This window comes from Erythrolamprus reginae, chromosome 5, assembly GCF_031021105.1.
Source record: "Erythrolamprus reginae isolate rEryReg1 chromosome 5, rEryReg1.hap1, whole genome shotgun sequence".
In the NCBI taxonomy this organism is placed as follows: domain Eukaryota; kingdom Metazoa; phylum Chordata; class Lepidosauria; order Squamata; family Dipsadidae; genus Erythrolamprus; species Erythrolamprus reginae.
Genome location: NC_091954.1, coordinates 4411139 through 4425957, shown reverse-complemented (window position 1 = coordinate 4425957; position 14819 = coordinate 4411139). Strand labels below are relative to the sequence as shown.

Genomic DNA, 14819 nt, shown 5'->3' with positions numbered 1-14819 from the left:
CCCGCTCTGTTATTCTGCTGTTATTCTGAGAAATCAGGCTGCAATAAAAACCGCTGGTGCTTCCCAGTATGTCCAGCTGCAGAGCTCACCAAAGCAGCTGTTTATTTGGCAGTGAGACTGGATCGGAAGGGAGTAAACCTCTGAACAGGAAATAAGGAAAGGCCTATGACACAGCTTGCTTGTGTCTTTTTAAGCAGCGACAACAAGCCGCGAAATCTCTGGGGAGATTTGCGATCGGTAGCCCAGGATGGGAAGCCAAGGCTGAGCCAGGGTTACAGACCTCTTCTTCCTCCTCAACAGATCCTCCAGAGTTCGACTTGAGTATTGGTGTTAAGGTTGAACGTAGCCGGGCTCTGAAGCCAAGTGGAAAGGCTCTTCTTCTTCACGAGAAGGTTGCCAGGAAAATATTTTACCAGGGGAAACCAAAATGAGAAACAATCATCCTTTAAACTCTTGAGGATCGGCTGTGCAAACCGCCTTGTTAAATATAAAATTTCTCAGCTTTTGTGTTGTGGGTAATGTTTACAAGCTCTGTCACAGAGTTATCACGCAGTTTAACTGCCACTGTTGATGCCTTTCAATTGATTTAACTTAATAAAGCTTGCAACTGGGTTTCAGTAAATGTATCGTTTTGAGTTCGAAACATTTAAATATATTAAAGGGTTAAATAAGGTCCAGGAGGGAAGTGTTTTTAATAGGAAATTGAACACAAGAACAAGGGGACACAATCTGAGGTTAGTTGGGGGAAAGATCAAAAGCAACATGAGAAAATATTATTTTACTGAAAGAGTAGTAGATCCTTGGAACAAACTTCCAGCAGACGTGGTAGATAAATCCACAGTAACTGAATTTAAACATGCCTGGGATAAACATATATCCATCCTAAGATAAAATACAGAAAATAGTATAAGGGCAGACTAGATGGACCATGGGGTCTTTTTCTGCCGTCAGACTTCTATGTTTCTATGTTTCTATGAGTTGCTGGTTAGTAACAATTGCTACCAATTCCTTTTTAAAAATATATATATATATTTGGTATTTCTTTCCCCTTTTATAGTTAACTCCAACTGTCAAAATAGTGTCAGAAATAGGCAAATTATATTCTGTAATGGTCTGAAATCCTAAATTTTATTCTGTATACAATAGAATATAAATACAAATTCTATTCTGCTATGGTCTGAAATCCTAAATAGCAAATTTACAGGCCAATTAAGCTAAAGTAAGTTTGTGGTTCTACAGAGAAGTTTCCTTCATTCATTATTTTTCAGAAATCCATCCTTCCTTCCTCTCTCCTTCCCTCCCTTGATCTTCCTTCCTTCCTTCCCTCCTGCCTTCCTTTCTCCCTCCCTCCCTTGACCTCCCTCCCTCCCTTGACCTACCTACCTACCTGCCTTCCTTACTTCCTTTCCTTCTAGTTTCTGGTTCTAGGAAGAAGTTTCCTTCCTTCATTATTTTTCAGAAATCCATCCTTCCTTCCTTCCTTCCTTCCTTCCTTCCTTCCTTCCTTCCTCTTGATATATCTCAAGCATGAGAAATTAGCGAACTGTCACTCTAATTTAGGTTTCCCTTCATATATATAGATTGATTGTTTAAACCGCATTCAAGATACAGTACAGGAAACGGGAATTTCATCTTATTGAGTTCTTCTACTCCAGTGAAGCCTGGAAGATGATGGGAGCGAACAGCTCAGATTTTAGTGCGCATCCTGTAGTTAATGAAGGCAGAAACACAATTTGCTATAGGCTATTTCTTGCATTTTACCCCCATCCTCCTCCTTCAAGGAGGAGAATCACCCATTGTGAATGACGTAAACATACCTCTCTTTCTTTGTTTGTTTTAGTATTTACCTAAAAACGTAGATCATTCTCCCTGAGTTGATGTTTTTCCAAGAGGATCTAGAAGCCAGCTTGTGTTCATGGCTTAGCTGTAGCCTTTGCTGCTATCTATAGTTGTTTTTTTAAAGGGAGGGGATTTTCCATAAGCTCTTGATATCATTTGGCTAGAGACCGGTTTTCACATTACCCGGGCATTTTCCATGTTCCACCCTGTCCAAAGCTAATGTTAATGCTATTCTTTACCAAGGTTTTGGGATGTAGTTGCTGACACTGCTGCAGAGTGTTATAAATCAATCCTGTCACTTCTACGCCATTTTCAGGCTTAGAAACAAAACTCAAGCACCAGAGAGAGAGAGAAAAAAAACTGACCATAGAAATGAAACCCTTCTCATAATGGGTCATGGATGTATTTTGCCCCTTAAAATTAAATTAAACCGAATGTTAAAATAGTGCTGATGAGGTGTCAAGAGATTCATTAACAATAATATAAGAAATTAGAAACATAGAAACATAGAAGTCTGACGGCAGAAAAAGACCTCATGGTCCATCTAGTCTGCCCTTATACTATTTCCTGTATTTTATCTTACAATGGATCTATGTTTATCCCAGGCATGTTTAAATTCAGTTACTGTGGATTTACCAACCACGTCTGCTGGAAGTTTGTTCCAAGGATCTACTACTCTTTCAGTGAAATAATATTTTCTCATGTTGCCTTTGATCTTTCCCCCAACTAACTTCAGATTGTGCCCCCTTGTTCTTGGGTTCACTTTCCTGTTAAAAACACTTCCCTCCTGAAGCTTATTTAACTTTTTAACATATTTAAATGTTTCGATCATGCCCCCCCTTTTCCTTCTGTCCTCCAGACTAGACAGATTGACTTCATGAAGTCTTTCCTGATACGTTTTATGCTTAAGACCTTCCACCATTCTTGTAGCCCGTCTTTGGACCCGTTCAATTTTGTCAATATCTTTTTGTAGGTGAGGTCTCCAGAACGAAACACAGTATTATTCCAAATGTGGTCTCACCAGCGCTCTATATAGCGGGATCACAACCTCCCTCTTCCTGCTTGTTATCCTACTTGCTTTTCCTACTGCCCAAGCACACTGCTCATCCATTTTGAGACTTGAAATTGGTTTGCTATTGCCTTCCATTGAAATGTTTTTGAAATGAAATGTTTCCTCCACTAGATTTAGCACTGACATTCTTCAGTCTCGAAAGACCATGGTTTAATGCTCTGGATTCCCCAGAGCATGAAGCCTGGATAAGTTAGCATGGGGGATAGGCTGTTACCCAAATAGCAGAAGGTAGTTGTGGCCGATGCGCATGCTACGGCTACTAGGAGCCACAGGTGAGAGCTGAGTGACAGATAGGGACCAAAGGTGAACGAGCTGCCCTAAATGAGCTGCTGTAAAAGGACACAACCTGTTCCTACACCAGAGGTGCTAACCCCCTCCCTGAGCACCCGATACACCCCTCAACTAGACTACAATTCACAATTCAAAGTGTTGGTCATGACCTTCAAAGCCCTACATGGCAATGGACCAGATTACCTCCGGAACCGCCTGCTACCGCACGAATCCCAGCAACCAATAAGGTCCCACAGAGTTGGCCTTCTCTGGGTCCCGTCGACTAAACAATGTCATTTGGCGGGCCCCAGGGGAAGAGCCTTCTCTGTGGCGGCCCCGGCCCTCTGGAACCAACTCCCCCCGGGAGATTAGAACTGCCCCCACCATTCCTGTCTTTTGTAAACTACTCAAGACTCATTTATGCTGCCAGGCATGGGGGAGTTGAGATAGCTCTTCCCCCTAGGCCATTACAAGTTATGCATGGCATGTTTGTGTATATGTTTGGTTTTATAATAGGGGTTTTTAGTTGTTTTTATTATTGGATTGTACATGTTGTGTTTATTATTGTTGTTAGCCGCCCCGAGTCTGCGGAGAGGGGTGGCATACAAATCCTAATAATAATAATAATAATAATAATAATAATAATAATAATAATAATAATAATAATTATTATTATTATTATTATTATTATTATTATTATTATTATTATTATTATTATTATTATTATTACAACCGTAGAATATCCACCAAAGACCATTTTAGCTTTTTGATTATCAGGGTTGGCTAGACGCTAACACCTAATTTATGACTAGAGTGAATGAAAAAAACGTAGTGATGGAAGATTCTGCAACTGACTTTTTGGTAGATGATGCTGGCAACAGTGAAGGTTTGCTGCCAAGTCTTATTAGTGAACATTCTGAATAGTGGTTCTGATTTTGCTGCAGGAAAACTCCAAGAGCTGCTTCTCTTCCCTTCTTCTTTCCCTTCCCTTCCTTTCCCCCCCTTCCTTCTCCCTTTCTTTTCCCTTCCTGTTTTCCCTATCAAGTTTTCATTTAAAACTTTTAAACAAAAAGGCTAAACTAGCGGGAACTAATATAAGGTAGGGAGGAACAAAGGAAAATGAAAGAAAGCAAAGAAAAGAAAAAAAATCAAAGTGCAAGCAAAGAAAAGTTGAAAAATTAGAAAAGAAAGATTTAAAGAAGTCTCTTTCAATATTCCTCCCAGCAGATTTTATATATATAGATAAATCTATTACATAGGTAATCGTACACACACACACACACACGCACACACACGCACCTCAAAAAAATTAAGGGAACCCTCAAATGACACATCCTAGATCTGAATGAATGAAATATGCTCCTTGAATACTTCGTTCTGTACAAAGTTGAATGTGCACAACAGCAGGTGAAATTGATGGTCAATCAGTGCTGCTTCCTAAGTGGACAGTTTGATTTACTTGGAGTTATAAAGTATTCCCTTTATTTATTTTTTTGAGCAGTGCATATCTATATCTATCTATCTATCCATCTATCTACATCCATCTGTCTGTCTGTCTGTCTGTCTGTCTGTCTGTCTGTCTGTCTGTCTGTCTGTCTGTCTATCTATCTATCTACCTACCTACCTACCTATCTATCTCTACCTACCTACTACCTACTTACCCACCTACCTACCTATATCTATATGTCTATATCTCTCTCTATATGTGTGTGATTGTGTGCGTGTATAAATAAAAATCTGCTGGGAAGAATATTGAAATACACACAGAGACACGCACATACATACATACACACAAACACATATACATACATATATGCATACAAACAGATGTATTTATTTATTTATTCAAACAATTATAGGGTGGTAATTTGTACAAATAAAACATTAAGTAAGTAATGATAAAAAGTAACAAAATAGTAACAATAGGACAGGGACGGTAGGCACAGTGGTGCGCTCATGCACGCCCCTTAATGACAAAACATACATGCATAAACTTCCTTGTTTTTCTTTGAACACTCTTTCTCTGAAGCTCTTCTGAAGCTTCTGGAATGAGAAGCAAAATGTCTTCAAAAAATCCCCCAAAAGGCCAAAATTGCCTCTTGAAAAAGCACCTCTGTTGTTACATCTTTCTATAACCCAACCTGTCCAACCATCAAAATCACAAGTTCATTATTTTATGATGTCCATAACAGGCAGAATTCCAGTCATCAATAATTATGATTTCCTCTAATCAAAAGAAGTCAATTTATCCATTTTGGCCAAAACTATCAACTTCGCCAACTATTCATCCAGAGTGGGAGATTTTGAATTTTCCCAACACCCACTGCTTATTCAATGCACAGAGATGACAACAACAACAACAACAACAAAAAAAGGACAACTATATATACATTCAAAACAACACAGTGTCGGGCAGAGCTGGAGCCTGTTGCTTGGTAATGTGTGAAATGGCCTTTGGAGAATTACGTTTAATAAAAATTGGAAATGTATTTAATTTTAACAATGCACTTGTGGCTAGTTTGAAGAACAGGGGAAGACATCTACTCATTCAAGCAGTTTGCTCATTTGGGCAATAAAGAGAGGAAACGGTAAATCCGAGCACTATAGGAAGCTCTCCTATTGAGAAAGAGCGAAAAAATAAATAAATAAAGCATCTGATATTTTTCTCTTCTGAAAGAAGGATCCTGGCTTAAAGCAAGAATTAAAAGATCAGTTTGAAAAATTCCATCTTACTGTAACAATTTCATGGTCCTGGCACCCGAAAAAAATATTTCTATTATAGAAGTTAAAGAGCAGAAAAATAACTTGTATGTTTGTGTGTTTGTTTTGTCAAGTGTGTATTGGTAGTATACAAAGATATAACAATATTTATATACATGATACAGTACTAGTAAGAGAAATAATAGAACAGGGAACGGAAGGCACCCTGGTGCACTTATGCACACCCCTTACTGACCTCTTAGGAATTGGGAGAGGTCAACAGTGGGTAGTCTAAGGGTAAAGTTTTGAGGGTTAGGTGATGATACTACAGAGTCAGGTAGTGAGTTCATTGCATCAACTACAGTGGAACCCCGACATAAGAGCTGCTCTACTTAAGAGCAACTCGAGATAAGAGCTGGGAGGGGAGAGATATTTTTGTTCTACTTACAAGCCCAAATTCGAGATACAAGCGCCTAACTTCCGCGTTCGGCTTCATGAGACAGCTGCGAAGCGGCGCGCGTGTTTTAAAAGGTTGCAGCCGGCCTGGGAGGCTCGGGGGGGTGCTTGCAGCTTTCTTTCTTGCTCTTTTTCTTTCTCTCTTTTACCTTCCCTTCCTCTATTTCTTCTTTTCTTTCTCCTTCCCACCTTCTTCCCTCCCTCCCTCCCTTCACTCATTCCTCTCTTACTCTCCCCTTTCATGAGTTTCCTTGCTTCCTTCCTCTGTTCCTGTCCCTTCCCTTTCTTTCTTGCTCTTTTTCTTTCTCTCTTTTACCTTCCCTTCCTCTATTTCTTCTTTTCTTTCTCCTTCCCACCTTCTTCCCTCCCTCCCTCCCTTCACTCATTCCTCTCTTACTCTCCCCTTTCATGAGTTTCCTTGCTTCCTTCCTCTGTTCCTGTCCCTTCCCTTTCTTTCTTGCTCTTTTTCTTTCTCTCTTTTACCTTCCCTTCCTCTATTTCTTCTTTTCTTTCTCCTTCCCACCTTCTTCCCTCCCTCCCTCCCTTCACTCATTCCTCTCTTACTCTCCCCTTTCATAAGTTTCCTTGCTTCCTTCCTCTGTTCCTGTCCCTTCCCTCTTTCCTTCCTTCCTTCCCACCCTCCGTCCATTCATTCACCCATTCCTCTCTTGATCGCTTAAAGCCGGTCCCTGGTGCAAAAAGGGTTGGGGACCTCTGTCCTACAGGATTGGGTGGCAGAGAAGTTGAACATATGTAAATTTAAAAGTTTAAGAAAGTTTACAAGTTAAGTGAAAGAAACTTTATTATTCATTTATATGTACATGTACATTTCTTCATTAAAAACATGTCTTTCTGCATAATTTAGACTAACTTTGTGAATTTTTTGAGGGCTGGAACCAATTAAAATTATTTACATTAATTCCTACGGGGAAAAGTCGTTCGAGATAAGAGCTGCTCGACTTAAGAGCCCAGGTCCGGAACGAATTAAACTCGTATCTCGAGGTACCACTGTACTCAGTTACTAAATTCGTATTTCCTGCAGTCGAGTTTGGTGCGGTTTACTTTAAGTTTGTATCTGTTTTGTGCTCGAGCGTTGTTGTGGTTGAAGGTGAAGTAGTCGTTGATAGGAAGGACGTTATAGCAGATGATTTTATGGGCTATGCTTAGGTCGTGTTTAAGGCAACATAATAAAACACAAAAGGGGCCCCAATTCATTAAGATAAAAGGGAAAACGTACCTACTCCAAACTACATGAAGAGGATTAGATTTAATACTATGGCTTACAGTGCAGGCTGTAGAGCTGTACTTGGTCAAGGAAATAAAAACAGGGAAATGAAGTCGGATAAGATTGATCTGATAATAACATCGTATTGAGATAAAACAAATTGAAATGAGCAGGATATTTAGTAAAGAGTGGAAATAGTTCTTGGTCTCTATAGAAAGGGAAATGCAGGTAGACTTACGAACACAACTCACTCACACACACACACACACAATTTATGTTGTTAAGAGAGAAATTTGTTAAGTGAGTTTAGTCCCATTTTATGGCTTTTCTTCTCACATTTGTTAAGCGAATTGTTGCAGTTGTTAATTTGGTAACACGTTCGTTAAGTGAATCTCGATTCCCCATTGACTTGGCTCGTCCGAAGGTCGCGAAAGGGACACTGCCACCATCATAAAAGCAAGTACCGTAAGTCGTCAAGCATCCGGATATGAGTCACGTGACCCTGGGGATGCTGCAGCGAATGGTCGTAAGTCTGAAAAATGGTCGCAACTCACTGTTTTCAGTGTCGCCGTAAATTCGTAATGGTCACTAAATGAGCTGTTGTAAGTCAAGGACTGCATTCTTTTCATTGAATTCTTCCTCCAATTCATGGACACAGTCTCCGTTTGAAGTGGATGCTTTGATATTTTGATGTTTTTATATTTTGATATTCTCTCTCTCTCTCTTTGATTTTCTGTTGTTTACAATTAGTGCTTAATAAATATCGTATTCTCTGGGTTATTTATTTGCTGAACAATGCTGATTACATTCTTAATCTCTGCCATTCATTCATTCATTCACTCACTCACTCACTCACTCACTCATTCATTCACTCACTCTCTCTCTCTCTCACACACACACACTTACTTACTTGCTTACTTATTTATTTGATTTATATTCCGCCCTTTTCTGAAGACTCAGGGCGGCTCACAACCTATAAAAGCAATAGAAAACAGTTCAAAAGCCCAATTTTAAAAGTAAACTAAAAAACCCAAGTTTTTCCAGCCATGGCGCTATGCTGTCCTATTTAGCCACGCTTTCAACCCATGTGCAAGCATTCGGGCCGTGCGCCCGAGCAAAGCACATGCATGGAAGACTGAGCGCATGCTTGGGAGGGGAATATGCTAGCAAAGTATGCGCCCCTCATGCTCTCAGTTCTGGGCGAACTGGTAGGTAAATTATGTGAATCCCAGCTCTGGGGTGGGGGGAATCACATTCTTTAGTCAGTTTTTTCAGAGGATTGTTGCCAATGCTGCTTAGCAAGAGATAAGATTCACATAGAATAATATTTAATTTAAAAATATATATATCTTCTTTTCTTCCCATCCAGAAAGAATCTGAGGAGCTTATTGTACAAGATCGCATTTGCCTTTGTTAACAACAAGCAAGTGGGAGAAATAACTCAAACCAGCAATTTTATTCCTAAATGGTAAGTCATCCAGAATCCACAGTGATACAGAGTACTGTATATAATATCATTTCATTACATTGCTTTCCACAGGGATTCAAATTTATACAGAAATTGCAAGTGGTAGTAACTATTTACCAGCATGTGTGATTACTTTAAAAAAACACACACATATATTTTGCAAAAATTAACATGGACAATGTAATTTTTAATTAATAATCTGCTTTTAAATGGTTAAAAAAATCTTTGGGCATCGTTGGTCATTGATGGGTACTGCGGTCTATTGGATGAAGGGAGTTTATATATATTAATCTTTCAGTCAGAGTTGCAAATGCTAGTCTCTGTTTAGAAGTGAGGAATAGTTTGTGCAAAATTGTTTGCTCCAGACATGACAACAGACCAAAGAATTTAAGCTTCCATTTTCTCCATAGATAAAGGAAAGAGCTAGGAGGAGAAGCTATTGGAATTGAAGGTTTGGCATTAATCACTGGGTTGACAGTTTTCTGATGGGTTTGAATTAACCCTGAGAGAGTCTGGACATTATGAATGTCTTTGTGGCACCGTTGTTGATGAATTGTGGGGTGTTTAGGGCCCAGCTACAATTTGGAGGCTGGGCAAATGTTTCTCCTTGTTCATTCTGGGTCTCACCATGATCATGATTAGCTTATGAACCCCAAGATTTTACTAGCCATGACCAGAAATAAAGAAGCTAGATTTGGTCAATTTCAGTTTAGTTTATTTTGAAGCTCTTGGTCCTCCATAGATGATGGCAGAACCTCCCTTAGGATAGGATGGGATAGGATAGGGGAGGGGAGGGGAGAGGAGAGGAGAGGGGAGGGGAGGATTATTTATTGGAAAAGTATGATTGAATACACAAGGAATTTGTCTTTGGTGCAGATGCTCTCAGTGTACATAAAATATGCATTTGTCAAGAATCATGAGATATAACAATGATTGTCGTAGGAGTCAAATAAGCAATGAGGAAACAATCAACAATAATAATAATAATAATAATAATAATAATAATAATAATTTATTAGATTTGTATGCCGCCCCTCTCCGCAGATAAAAATCTTAAGTATACAAGCAACAAGTTACAATCATACAGTCAGACACGGTTGGTAAATCCACAGTAACTGAATTTAAACATGCCTGGGATAAACATACAGTGGTACGTCTACCTAAGAACGCCCCTACGTATGAACATTTCTAGATAAGAATCGGGTGTTCAAGATTTTTTTGCCTCTTCTCAAGAACTATTTTCCGCTTACAAACCCAAGCCTCCAAAACTGTAATCGGAAAAAGCAGGGAGAAGCCTCCATGGGGCCTCTCTAGGAATCTCCTGGGAGGAAACAGGGCCGGGAGAGGCGGGGAGAAGCCTCCGTGGGGCCTCTCTAGGAATCTCCTGGGATGAAACAGGGCCGGGAGAGGCGGGGAGAAGCCTCCATGGGGCCTCTAGGAATCTCCTGGGAGGAAACAGGGCCTCTACCTTCCCTGTGGTTTCCCCAATCGCACACATTATTTTATTTCACATTGATTCCTATGGGAAAAATTGCTTCTTCTTACAAACCTTTCTACTTAAGAACCTGGTCACGGAACGAATTAAGTTCGTAAGCAGAGGTACCACTGTATATCCATCCTAAGATAAAATACAGGAAATAGTATAAGGTCAGACTAGATGGACCATGAGGTCTTTTTCTACCATCAATCTTCTATGTTTCTTTGAGGTACTGGTACAAGCATTAGGCATGATGCGCAACTTGTGGTGGGGCACATTTTGGGGTGGCAGGCCAGGCGGGGTGGGCCCTGAGATGCCCCACGGCGGAGAGTTGGGGGGAAGACGCAAAATCTTCCTAGGTGGGGCGTAACCGAAAATAATTGGGAAGCCCTGCTCTAAGAGATGCCCAGTGTGATGGTAAAATTCAATTCAATTCAATTCATTAGATTTGTATGCCGCCCGTCTCCGAAGACTCGGGGCGGCTCACAACAGTAATAAAAACAGTATAACAATGGAACAAATCTAATAATAAAATATATAAAAACCTCAACAATTAAAAACCATACAGCACATACACATCAAACATGAAATATAATAAGACCCATGCCCCATGCCTGGCGATATAGGTGGGTCTTAAGTAACTTGCAAAAGACAAGGAGGGTGGGGGTCATTCTAATCTCCGGGGGAAGTTGATTCCAGAGGGCCGGGGCCGCCACAGAGAAGGCTCTTCCCCTGGGGCCCGCCAAACGACATTGTTTGGTCGACGGGACCCGGAGAAGGCCGACTCAGTGGGACCTTATCGGCCGCTGGGATTCGAGAATAATTTAGCAGGGGGGCGGGAGACATATTGGCCGAGGCGTGTAAGGGCCTAATCCCGGAAAGAAGGAGCTCATCTTTTAAGACCATCTACAACCAGCTGATGTTTCCATTGTTCCTTTGTCGGGAGCGGCTTGGTCCCTTTCAAGAAAGAGAGGCAGAGGGCAATTCTAAGGGCACATGGGGTGGGTGGGTGGGGGGCTTCCTGTGGCTTCGTATTAAATCGTCTTCATGCTTCAGTTGAGTGCTCCGGATAGGAGTCTGCAGATGGCTCCGAGGCAATTCATCTATTTATCTTCCGACTGCCTCTAAGTTACCTTGAAGCGGAAGAGGACGGTTGCTAAGCAACTGCTCACATGCCTTCCCTGGCTTCTAAGATAATCATTAGGCCAGCTGTCTGGAAGAGGGGAACATCTGCAGGAAACAGGGGTTAGAGCTGGCTTAATATGCTGACCCTCCTAAATAGGCAGGCCTAATGGTAAGCTAGCATGGAAGTTCCCCCCACCCCTAAAAATTTTATCTCTTGTGACTCTTCTGTGAAACCCAAGGAGATTATTTTTTAACATCCCTCCTTTTTCTTCTCATATACACTGCTCAAAAAAATAAAAAATAAAGGGAACACTCCAAGAACACATCCTAGATCCGAATGAATGAAATATTCTCATTGAATACTTTATCTACGGTTGACCTATCCAGATTCCTAAGAGGTCAGTAAGGGGCGAGTACAAGTGCACTAGAGTGCTTTCCGTCCCCTGTCCTATTGCTCTCCTATATCTCCTATACCTTTCTTCTATTCCTATATCTCTTCTTTTATTCTTTCATTGATATGTTCTATTCCTATATCTTCTTTTCTATTCTTTCATAGATATATTTTACTATGAGTATCTCCTCTATGACCTTCATTATGTATTTTACTATGTGTATAGAATAGAATAGAATAGAATTTTTATTGGCCAAGTGTGATTGGACACACAAGGAATTTGTCTTGGTGCATATGCTCTCAGCGTACATAAAATAAAATATACATTTGTCAAGAATCATGTGGTACAACAATGATTGTCATAGGGGTCAAATAAGCAACGAAGAAGCAATATTAATAAAAATCTTAGGATATAAGCAACAAGTTACAGTCACACAGTCAACATGGGAGGAAATGGGTGACAGGAATGATGAGAAAAACTAGTAGAATAGAAGTGCAGATTTAGTAGAAAGTCTATAGATATATACCCACTAAAACCCTCATTGTGTATTGGACAGAATAAATAAATAAAAATAAATAAAAATGTGCACAACAGCAGGTGAAATTGACTGTCAATCAGTGTTGCTTCCTAAGTGGACAGTTTGATTTCACAGAAGTTTTGATTTACTTGGAGTTATATTGTGTTCTTTGAGTGTTCCCTTTATTTTTTTGAGCAGTATATTTATTGCTCCTGGACAAAATTCAGCTTGGAGACCCCAATTTATTTCATGGCCGTGAAAGTTTGTCCTTGTATTTATTTAGTACCTGTGTGGAAAAGTCCTTGGGTTGCAACAGTTCGTTTAAGTGAGCTTTGGAAAATTACAACGGTGGTGGAAATAAAAAGGGGGCACTTAGGACTGTTTTTCACACTTAACAACTATTGCAGGATATATTTTTTTAAAAAAAAAAGTGTTTTATTGATACATTTTTCTTTTATAAACATTAAAAAAAATCCATTTCTAACCTCTGTTCCTATTGGTTAACCAATGGTAAAATAAATCCCATGTTAAAAAGCATTCTGTTTCTTCTTATTCTTTTATCTTAAGTGTCAAGCCATCCATCTGTTGATGGATTTTATCTTAAGTGTCAAGTCATCCATGTGTTTTATTGATACATTTTTCTTTTATAAACATTAAAAAAAATCCATATCTATCTGAACAGAATGTTTGTCTGGGCACCATTAATTTTAAATAAGTATACAACAATAACCATAATTGTACTTGTCATCTTAATAAACACATCAATATTAACCACAAAATAACAATACAGTTAGTTTATCCATCTTGCAAAATTTTCAGTACACACCTTTTTGGGGGGATTCCGCTTAGTTTATAACCTCTAACCTGTTCCTAATGGTTAACCAATGGTAAAATAAATCCCATGTTAAAAAGCATTCTGTTTCTTCTTATTCTTTTATCTTAAGTGTCTCAAGCCATCAAGATGGATCAAGCCATCCATCTCAATAATAACAACAACAGAGTTGGAAGGGATCTTGGAGGTCTTCTAGTCCAACCAGGCAATGCTTGCAATACACTAACTGACTCTGTGATTTCTCCCTCAAAGCCCCACAACTTTAACCTTAGTCTATCTATTGTTGACCTCACCCCATTCCTAAGAGCTCTGAAAGGGGCATGCATAAGCACACTAGGGTACCTACCATCCCTGTCCTAATGTTCCCCTTTATTCCTATACATTCCATGTATTAATAGCCATGTTTATACCTATATCTGTTATCCAACACATGCTTGAAAAATAAACAAAGAAACAAACCCCCTGCTTAGGCAGAAAACCCTGCACTACTTCAGACAGATGGTTATTCAACATCTTCTTGAAAACTTCCACTGTTGGAGCATTCACAACTTCTGGAGGCAAGCTGTTCCATGGATCAATTGTTCAGGAAATTTCTTCATAGTTCTAAGTTACTTCTCTCCTTGTTTAGTTTCCACCCATTGCTTCTTGTTCTACCCTCAGGTGCTTTGGAGAATAGGTTGACTCCTTCTTCTTTGTGGCAACCCCTGAGATACTGGAAGACAGCTATCATGTCTCCCCTGGTCCTTCTTTTCATCAAACTAGCCATGCCCAGTTCCTGCAACTGTTCTTCATATGTTTTAACCTCCAGTCCCCTCATCCTCTTTGTCGCTCTTCTTTGCATTTTTTCTAGAGCCTCAACATCCTTTTTGTATCGTGGCGACCAAAACTGAATGCTGTATTCCAAGTGTGGCCTTAACAAGGCCTTATAACGTGATATTAACACTTCACGTGATCTTGATTCCATCCCTCTGATAATACAGCCTAGAACTGGATTGGGTTTTTTGGCAGCTGAATCTTAGCACATTCTATTTTTTTTTTAATTGCACTGTGATCTGTCAGGACCCTCATCATTTCCCCATTGTTGCCCAAACACTATTCTATTTTTTAATTTAGCATATAGTAACAAACCCAGCTCTTTTTCTATGCCTCCATCACTTTACCCATTTATATACATTTATAATACGCCTCTACTTACGAACTTTTCTAGATAAGAACCAGATGTTCAAGATTATTTTGCCTCTTCTCAAGCACCATTTTCCACTTACAAACCCGAGCCTCCAAAACTGTAACCGGAAAAGGCAGGGAGAAGCCTCCATGGGGCCTCTCCAGGAATCTCCTGGGAGGAAACAGGGCCAGAAAAGGTGGGGAGAAGCCTCCGTGGGGCCTCTCTAGGAATCTCCTGGGAGGAAACAGGGCCAGAAAAGTTGGGGAGAAGCCTCCGTGGGG

General features: G+C 40.0%; 1 protein-coding gene across 8 annotated transcripts in view; it reads left to right on the top strand.

Annotated features, from left to right (window-relative positions):
- The window catches only part of ZMIZ1 (zinc finger MIZ-type containing 1), a 479806-nt gene that overhangs the window by 169309 nt on the left and 295678 nt on the right, over positions 1–14819 (top strand). For all 8 annotated transcript variants that reach the window (XM_070751999.1, XM_070752003.1, XM_070752002.1 and 5 more), the window contains exon 3: positions 8932–9030. The gene's annotated coding sequence lies outside the window, so the exon portion shown is untranslated. The remainder of the gene's footprint in view (positions 1–8931; positions 9031–14819) is intronic.